This window comes from Gossypium arboreum, chromosome 9 (genome assembly GCF_025698485.1).
Source record: "Gossypium arboreum isolate Shixiya-1 chromosome 9, ASM2569848v2, whole genome shotgun sequence".
In the NCBI taxonomy this organism is placed as follows: domain Eukaryota; kingdom Viridiplantae; phylum Streptophyta; class Magnoliopsida; order Malvales; family Malvaceae; genus Gossypium; species Gossypium arboreum.
Genome location: NC_069078.1, coordinates 12,556,399 through 12,566,952, shown reverse-complemented (window position 1 = coordinate 12,566,952; position 10,554 = coordinate 12,556,399). Strand labels below are relative to the sequence as shown.

General features: G+C 37.2%; 1 non-coding gene across 1 annotated transcript; it reads left to right on the top strand.

The window, feature by feature from the left end:
• Positions 1-7,597: 7,597 nt before the first annotated feature.
• Positions 7,598-7,704, top strand: LOC128281221 (small nucleolar RNA R71). The gene has a single exon (XR_008271434.1). It is a non-coding gene; the product is annotated as a small nucleolar RNA R71 (small nucleolar RNA).
• The last annotated feature ends 2,850 nt before the right edge of the window (positions 7,705-10,554 follow it).

The following is a 10,554-nucleotide window of genomic DNA, read 5'->3' as shown; positions in this document are numbered from 1 at the left end:
TTGAACGCCTCTGATTAATGTCTAAACCATTACTTATGAGAAATAAACTTTCTATTTCAACATAAGATTATGTTGATTTACGTATTGTACACATCAAACTGACAAGTTATAAATACTCCCCATTACAATTGGCTTTTGATCAAGAGCTAAATATTTGTCATCTTCGAATTTTTGTGTGTACGAATATATTCCAATTGCTCCATCACAATGCACAAAGATGAGTGAATCCTTGATACGTGATATTCATGACAGGTTCTAAAAATTTATAATTAATTGCTCTTGAAACTAACTATTATCACGATGAAGGCAACTGTACCTATCGAACAATAGTATAGCTTTAGCAAGACCGGATTGTCGAACCCAAAGGAACCAAGAGTACTAGTAATTACTTTCTTTTTATTATCTAGCCTAAAAATTAAGGGATTTGTTTATCTAAACTAATTAATTAAACTAAGGGTGCACAGAGAGAAAATTAGGGAAAAGCTTTTGGGAAAACTCGATTGATTAAGACAATACCCAAGGAAAAATCCACCTAGACTTCACTTGTTATTTAACTCTGAATCAGACGATTTATTCATCTGACTTGATCTATAGAAATCCCTAAGTTATATTATTATCTCTCTCGAGACTAATAACGTCTAACCCTAGGTTAATTAATTGAAATCTCTTTCTAATTAACACCCTAGTTTTGCATTAACTCGATCTATGGACTCCCTTATTAGGTTTCACCCTAATTCGGCAAAATCTTATCACCCTATCTCTAGGCGTGCAATCAACTCCGCTTAATTACAACAAATTTACTCTTAGACAGGGACTTTTTCTCCTCTAAATAAGCACATTAACTTCAATCAATATCCTGGAACATTAAAATAAGAATTAAGAACACATAATTAAGAACAAGTCAAATATTTATCATACAATTTAGATAATAATAACAAGATCCGTCTTAGATTTCATTCCCCTTAGGTATTTAGAGGGTTTAGTTCATAATTATGAAAGAAAACATCTCGAAAGAGTAAAGATAACAAAACATAAAGAAAACGCAAAACTCCTGAAGGAAATTGAAGGGAGATCTTCAGTCTTAACGATGAATCCGGCTTCTGAGATGGATCAATCGGCTTTCCTTGAGTAATTCCTTGCCTTCTACTATGTGTCCACTTTTCTAGTGCCTCCTCAGGTGTTTAAATAGGCTTTAGAATGCCTAAGAGCCCTCAAAAGTGGCCTTTTCCGAATAGGACTATACTTGTGCTCGATAGGGGCACGCCCGTGTCATACGCCCGTGTACAATTGCTTCAAACCGTGGTCAAGTCAGTTAAATCGGAAAGGGCGTGTGGTCTACCCGTGTAAGTTGTGTTTCAATTCTGCCAAATGGACACAGCCGTGTGGACTACCCGTGTGAGGAAGTCTAGGCCGTGTTGATTTCTCATGTTGGTCCATTTTCTCCGTTTTCGGTCCGTTTCTCGCTCTTTATATTCTCCTATGCTCACCTAAGTATAAAACATGAAATTAAAGGATTAGGAGCATCGAATTCACCAAATTTAAGGAGAAATCATCCATAAATGTGCTAAGCATGGGATAAAAATATGTATAAATTATGGTTTATCAAAGACCCCCATACTTAAGCGATTGCTTGTCCTCAAGCAAAATTCTCAACTCACAATCAAAATAAACTCTTCTCAACTTATAATCCTTATCTATAATATCTCAAAATAAACCATAAGTAGTCATACATTGAGAATTCAACTAGAAGAACATCAAAGTTTCAAACATTCCAAGTTGAACATTTTATCACAAAAGCATTGGTGTCTCCCCTCATTTAAGTGTTTACCTTTGATTCAAAATATCACAAAGTTTAACATCCTCACTAAAGATTCACTCAAATCACTCGAGGTGTGTAAGGATCACTCATTAGTCAATATGAAATGTTATTACCATAGGCTTGCATGAAAATCAAATCTCCACCACTATATATTGAAATGATATGTCAATCAAAAGGTTTTTAGAGGGTTGTAACATGGCTTTGGTTAGGGGGTGTGGTCACAAGCTAAAAGAAAAGGTTAGAATCGAGATTGAATTAAAAAATTACCTAACTAGAAAAATAACTAATCATTAATTGAATACAAGTGAGCTTCAATTAACACTTAAGCTCAAAAAATGATGAGTAACTACTAATATATATGTATGTATTGTATTTTTTTTTTAAAAATTCAAATAACATAGGCAATCTATAAAAATAATTTATTCAAATCAAATCTCGACAAAAATAGGGATCAAATTAATTTAGGGGATTTCAACATTAATGGGTTAAGGGTTAATGTTGAGGGAAAATCAATGATGGGGTTGTTAAGCTCAAGGGGGTTCACTAAAAGTTAATTGTGAAGGGAAGCTTTTATGGAGTGAGTGGTTTAAACCTAAGTGCCTTTATCATCTCAACATATCAAATCAAATGATGTGGTCTTAACATGCAAAAACAAGCAAGTTCTAGAATGACAATTCAATATTGACGCACTCAAAGCAACAATAAAAGTGAGCATGAAAAAAATAATAAATGCTCTACAGGTTCAAGATCTCACAAAAATTATGGCTTTTTGATGTTTAAACCTGTAAATTTTAACTCAAGATAATACCTAAACTTGGGAAAACAACCTAAAAATTTTTAATTCTCAAAAATCAACTTTATCATGCTTGATTCTCTAATTCCTTAAAGTTTGAATAGTCAACGCATAAATGCCTATGTTTTAATTCAAGACATATTAATAGAAAATCAAATCATAAATCAATCAAAATTCATTCTAATAATGATACGAGAAGATCAAATGAGAATAAGACAAAATTCAGGGATTTTTCTGATAATGATATAAAAGACCCCCCACACTTAAGATGTTCATTGCCCTCAATGTACAAAGTTAGATTTACGACGGTATAGATATAAGATCATAAGATAAGGAGAGAAGTGAAACTTTCTAAATGATGAATGGATTCCTTGAATTGGAGTTATGGAGAATAATCGGCCAAGGCCCTGATAAGAGTGGAGGAGGATACTCCGGTGGTGGTAGAGGTTCATTAGGCCATAAGTCCTGCGCCAAAAGAATATTATATCTGGTAGTAGCTATGGTCGTGGTTGAGCAGGACATGGCAATCATGGAGAACCTTTTCCAATGAAGGTTCGAGTTCCTAGGTAATGATGAGCTTTGGAGCTCTTTATAACTGTGATAACATCAAGAACTCTTGAGGAAATATAAAGAGGCATAATTACTCATAAAGGAATAGCTGAAACTATAAATTGTTTAATAGAAATTATAAAACCTAAAAATGAAATAATATTAAAGGAAGATAAAATAAAAAGTACTTAAAGAAGATAAATAAAGATAAAGGTAAAAATAAAAATGATAATAAAAAAAGTTCTTAAACATCGTCATCGCCGAATAGTTCGTGAGGTGGTGGTAGCGATGAGATGTGAAGGTGTTGAAAAATCTGATGAAGAGTAGCATCAATGTGATCAAAGTGCTGAAAATACTACTGCTCAAATTGAGTAAGGCGCTCAGAAATGTTAGAGTATGAAGCCGCCACATGAACTGGATGATGGATGAGTGGTGGTTGAGACGGTGGGTCCTCATGACATGGAAGGACATCATCAGTAATGTTCTCTGGGTCTTCCTCCTCGGTGGATTGGATGAGGTGGTACTGAGGAGTGTAGGTTCCACATCATTTCTTGATCATCCTTATACGTAGCATACTCGAGATGCCCTGTGGGGACATTTGGCCGATAAGGGTGAGGGAGGATGATTGTGCTGCTGTGTTGAAGAGTCCGAAGTACCATGCCAGTCTAGTCATATAGGGGCCAATAGAGATGACTCATCTCCTATACCGTTTCGTCTAATGGCAGATGGCGAGGGCAATGAAATAGGCAAGGTCGAAGACGTGCCCATTCTCCATACTACATAAAAAGTAGGCGTCGTGAGTTTTGATGACGCTGGTGCTCTCCCGCCGTCCTGTCAGGGTGTGAGCAAGGATAGCATGCAGATATCTCAAGGACAGTGCGAGAGCCGATGCCTTGGAGCGGCTGGGGTCATAGGTGGCCGAGTAAGGGACTAAAGCTCTCCAACACTTCGAAGGAGAATAGTGGATATGGCGATGAAGGGTGTCGAGCTCGTTGTCGTCCATGAACTCCTTCGTATACAACCCTAGTGCAATTTCGAACTCGGGTACGTTTAACTGGTGAACCAAACCACTGAGGCAGAATTGGACCATTCCTGAATCATCAAACTCCGTCATAAAGGTTTGGAAGTGAAAGGTCGAATAGAGTTCCAGGGTGAGCTCGAGGTACGTCGGCTCGATGATCCCAAAGAAGAGCTCCCACGGGTCAGTCGTTAGAATAGCTCAGACCACGTCAACCAATTAGACTTGTTCAAGTGCGCCCAGTCAATGCAGCAGCCCACACCTAAGGGTCGGGCTCGAAGTATCTGAAAGAGTTTTTCTTGGGGTCCTAAGGGGAACTGAAGGAAAGGATGGCGAATCTCAGTGGTAGGACCCGAGGATGACGTTGCTCTTTTCCTCTTCTTTGAAGTGAGGATGGCAGTCTTTTTTCCACGTGAGGTTGACATGGTATACCTGCAATGAAAAGTCAAAGTTAAAACAATACTCCCCAAGAATGGCATGGAGAGGTATGCAAGTATCTTAACATTAAAGAAGAATACTTCATGGGCATCACAGGTAACAGGTAAGATGAAAAGTAACTAAATCCTAATGGAAATCATTATTAACAATAAGAGCATGGGAATAGTGCTAAATGGAATATCTAATGAATGAATGCATGTGGGTTTGATAATATGAAATATGGTGTGGGTAAGCATAAAAGCCATGTAAACAAGAAAAATGGATGAATGTAGCATCGTGCAGTGACTAAAATGGCAAATTTCTAACAAAGAGCATAAGTACTATTATCATTATAACCATAAATGTTTACCCAAAATAGTCAAATAAAATAATAAAAAATCATGAAATAAGTAAAATATTTGAAGAGAATAGAGAGAAAAGAGTAGACAAACGCAAGATGGAAGAGATTGGGTCAGCGCACGGGCGTGGTAAGGAGGGCGAGGGCAAGAGTTGGGGCAGCTAGGGTTAGGGATTTTGGGGAAGGGGATGATGAATAGTGAGGGGTTTATATAGATTTTAGGCACACGGCCGTGTCGCACGACTGTGTTCTACTTCGTTCGCTTCTCCCACGCCTGTGTATATAGGTGCACACCCGTGTTATTTTATCAAAGACACACTCGTGCTAAACTCTCAATTTCAACCACGGTTTCAGGACACGAGCGTGTCTTACGCTCGTGTTGTTTTGACAGGCTTGCCCACGACCACATCGTATGGTTGTGGCAACTTATCGCATCTCATGTTAGGAAAATTTTGCATGTTTTCACACGGCCGTATCGCACGGCCATGTCTCCGCCCATGGTGTGAGCACAGGCTAAGGCACACCTGTGTGCCTGGCCGTGTGGATTAGAAAACCTGTGTTTCAAGGACTCAGCTAGTGATTAGATGTTAAGAACTAAAATTTTAAAGCAGTCAATACTGTTAGCGCTTGAGTTGCCTCTCAAAAAGCACTTATTTATAGTCTAAGCTCGACTTACTTTGATCTTGCATAGTCATGGTGGTTCGAGGAGGTTACACTCCTCATCCCTGCTATCAATTTTATCAAAATAAGGTTTTAGACGAGTATTATTTACCTTGAAAGTGCCAAATTTAGGATGAATTACCTCGACTGTATCGTATGGAAAAATATTAAGTACCGTGAGAGGAATTTCTCCATTAGATTCAGAAGTGGCAATACTCTGCTGCATCCAGTAGTACTTTGTCTCCAACCTTAAGTTGATTTGGCGGAATATTAAGCTCGTCAAGTCGTGGTTTTGGTTTATGTGTCCACCATTCATCTAGTTCCTCAACTCGCAGCCTTCGTTCTTCATAGATAGGTCCTTTGTTGTTGCTTGAACATGGCTCATGTGCGTTCTTCAAACCTGTTTTCTATACAGAGGCTTTCACCATATGACCAGTACTAGTAGTATGATTTATGTAATCACCCTCGATTTTTGAGGTGTTACTTGAATTACGAGCTTGAAGAGTGATTGTTTCATCACCCACATGAAGTGTGAGTTCACCTGTACCAACATCAATTATCGTTCTAGCAGTTGCTAAAAAGGGCTTCTCTAAAATTAAAGGCACGTTACTATCCTTCTCTATGTCTAGAACAACAAAATCAACTAGGAATATAAATTTTTCAATTTTAACGAGTACATCTTCAATAATACCCCTAGGAAATCTGATTGTTTTATCGGATAATTGAATACTCATCCTAGTTTGTTTGGGTTTCCCAAGACCTAGTTGCTTAAAAATTTTGTAAGGCATGACATTGATACTAGCCCCTAAATCAGCCAAAGCATTATTAACATCTAAGCTACCAATTAATCAAGGAATCGTAAAATTTCCTGGATCTTTTAATTTGTTGGCCAGCTTATTCTATAGTATGGCTGAGCAAACCACATTTAGCTCCACATGCGACGCCTCATCCAACTTCCGTTTATTTGTTAAAAGCTTATTTAAGAATTTGACTGTGTTTGGCATCTGCAAAAGAGCTTCTATAAACGGTAAGTTAATATGTAATTTCTTTAATAATTTAAGGAATTTACCAAATTGTTCGTTTGTACGGTCTTTCCTTGTCACATTAGGGTATAGCACACGAGGTTTGTACTCTTTAATTATCGATGTTTGTTCATTGTGGTCTTCCTCACCTTTGCTTTTACTTACCATAATTCCTTGCCTTGGTTCTGGTTTAGGTTCCACTAACCCTTCCTTGTCTTGGATGGTAATTGCATTAAATTACCCCCTTGGGTTGGGTTCAGTGTTACTAGGTAAACTTCCTGGTGGTCTTTCAGAAATTAGTTTGATGAGCTGTCCTATCTGAGTTTTGAGCCCTTGGATCGACGCTTGTTGATTCTTAAGTGCTGTCTCGGTATTCTAAAAATGAGTTTCTGACACTAAGATGGATTTTGTTAGCATCTCCTCAAGGTTCGGCTTTTTCTCTTGTTGGTAGGGTGGTTGTTGGAAGCCTGGAGGTGGTGGTCTTTGATTCCCTTGGCCTCCCCATGAGAAATTTGGGTGGTTCCTCCAACCTGCATTGTAAGTGTTACTATAAGGATTATTTTGAGATTGAGGATTATTACCCATGTAATTTAACTGCTCGTTCTCCATGTTATGGCCATAGGGTGGGTATTCTGAATTGCTTGATCCACCTCTATTTACTTCGCATTGCATTACTGGGTGAACCTGTGAAGAACCAAGAAAACCATCAATTTTTCTATTCAAAAGTTCTACCTGATTAGAGAGCATGGTGACCGAATCGACGTTAAAAACACTGGCTGTTTTCGTTGGTTTTTTCCTCATGACTTGCCACTGATAATTATTCAGTGACATCTCTTCTATAAATTTATAAGCATCCTCAGGTGTCTTATTATTGATAGTTCCACCAGCAGCTGAGTCAATCATCTGTCTAGTCGAAGGATCCAAGACATTGTGAAACGTTTGAACCTGTAGCCAGAGTGGTAACCTATGGTGAGGGCATCTTCTCAAAAGGTCCTTGTATCTCTCCCATGCATCGTAGAGTGTTTCTAAATCCATCTACACAAAAGAAGGGATATCATTATGTAATTTAGCCATTTTAGTCGGTGAAAAATATTTTAATAAAAACTTTTCGATCATTTGTTCCTAAGTAGTGATTGACCCTCGTGGTAACGAGTTCAACCACTGTTTAGCTTTGTTCCTCAATGAAAAGGGAAATAACCGAAGACGAATGGCATGATCAGAAATGCTATTGATTTTAAATGTATCGCAAAACTCCAGAAAATTCGCCAAGTGAGCGTTAGGATCCTCGTCCTGCAAAGCATCAAACTAAACAAATTGTTGTACCATTTGAATTGTGTTAGGTTTCAGTTCAAAATTATTTGTAGCAACAGCAGGCCTAACTATGTTTGATTTAGTTTCTGATAAAGAAGGTTTAGCATAATCATACATAGTACGCGGAGCAAGATTCTAATTAGCAGCAATCATAAGAGGTAGCAGATTTTCCTAGTTTTCAGCCATCTCCTTGGTTGTGGTGTGATTATAGTCCTCTTGCTCTTCCTCTGTGTATCTTAAGCTTCGCCTTATTTCTCTTTGATTTCTGTGAACTATGCGATCGATCTCACTATCGAAAAGTAATGGTCCTGACGGGTTTCTTCTGGTCATAAACTAGAAAAACCTATCAGAAGAAAATAAAATAAAAGTTAGAAAAGTGAAATTAAACTAAAAATAGATTGCACTAAAAGTAAATATGGCTAAAGTAATAAAAATCGAATGTTCCTAATATCTTAGTTCCCCAGCAACGGCACCAAAAACTTGATACGTGATATTCGTGACAGGTTTTAAAAATTTTTAATTAATCGCTTTTGAAACTAACTATTATCACGATGAAGGCAAGTGTACCTATCGAACAGTAGTATAGCTTTAGCAAGATCGGATTGTTGAACCCAAAGGAACCAAGAGTACTAGTAATTACTTTCTTTTTATTATCTAGCCTAAAAATTAAGGAATTTGTTTATCTAAACTAATTAATTAAAGTAAAGGTGCATAGAGAGAAAATTGGGGAAAATCTTTTGGGAAAACTCGATTGATTAAGACAATACCCAAGGAAAAATCCACCTAGACTTCACTTGATATTTAACTCTGAATCAGATGATTTATTCATTTGACTTGGTCCATAAAAATCCCTAAGTTATATTATTATCTCTCACGAGACTAATAACGTCTAACCCTAGGTTAATTAATTGAAATCTCTTTCTAATTAACACCCTAGTGTTGCATTAACTGGATTTATGGACTCCCTTATTAGGTTTCACCCTAATCCGACAAAATCTTGTCACCCTATCTCTAGGCGTGAAATCAACTCTGCTTAATTACGACAAATTTACTCTTAGACAGGGACTTTTGCTCCTCTGAATAAGCGCATTAACTTGAATCAATATCCTAGAATATTAAAACAAGAATTAAGAACACATAATTAAGAACAAGTCAAATATTTATCACACAATTCAGATAATAATAACAAGATCCGTCTTAGGTTTCATTACCCTTAGGTATTTAGGGGGTTTAATTCATAATTATGAATGAAAACATCTCAAAAGAGTAAAGATAACAAATCATAAAGAAAACCCAAAACTCCTGAAGGAAATTGAAGGGAGATCTTCAGTCTTGACAATGAATCTGGCTTCTGAGATGGATCAATCGGCTTTCCTTGAGTAATTCCTTACCTCCTACTCCGTGTACACTTTTCTAGTGCCTCATCAGGTGTTTAAATAGGCTTTAGAATGCCTAAGAACCCTTAAAAGTGGCCTTTTCCGAATAGGACTATACTTGGGCTCGACAGGGACACGCCCATGTACGATTGCTTCAGACTGTGGTCAAGGCTGTTAAATAGGCACGAGCATGTGGTCTCGTGCTTTGACTCTACCAAATGGACACGGCCATGTGGACTACCCGTGTGAGGAAGTCCAGGCCATGTTGATTTCTCATGTTGGTCTATTTTCTCTGTTTTCAACCCGTTTCTCGCTCTTTTTATTCTCCTATGCTCACCTAAGTATAAAACATGAAATTAATGGATTAGGAGCATCGAATTCACCAAATATAAGGAGAAATCATCCATGAATGTGCTAAGCATGGGATAAAAATATGTATAAATTACGGTTTATCAATCCTCAAAGAAAGTTGAGAATGTATATTAATTACAAGTTTCTTTGTATTATCAGATATTTTGAAGGTATTGGAGATTCAATTATGACGTGATTTGTGATTACAATTTTGATTTGATAGTTTTTCTGACATTAGGGGGAGAAAAATAACTTGTAACAAGAATTTGTAGTAGTTTTTCATCCTGATCTATTCTAAAACTAAGTCTGAGCATGATACTCACCTTTGCATTGTACTTCAGATACTCTGAGAAGAACAATTGTATGCTAAGTTGATGTGATCGTTGAGAGCACCAAAAATATCCTATTCCCTATAAAATAATAAAAATAACTGTAAAGGGGAAGTAGGATCGAATCCTCAGGGACCGGATTGTATGAATGCTCGTTTCTTGAAATATTGGACAATTTCTTGGCCAAGAAACTTGCGTTCCTAAAAAAAATAGAATTAAGAATTTCGATCTGGAAAAATAAAAATAGTATTTAAATTAAATTGAAATTGTGAAATTAAATAAATGACGGAAATTGAGATGGAGAATATATAAAAATAATAAAGAGAGTTAAAGGAAAAGAAATTCTTATTGGTAGATTCCAGCCTCCAGTTCTGTCATTCCGCCTTGGGTTCAATCCTCGGCTTTTAAATAACCCTTCTCAACTCAAGTAAGCCAGTTATAGTGGAAGAGGATGCCTACGACCACCAGCTCCAAAGATTAGACTTACGATTTTTAGGGAACCTCACTCTAGCCAGTAATCTATGCTAGATCAACGCTTCTCAATGGTGAAT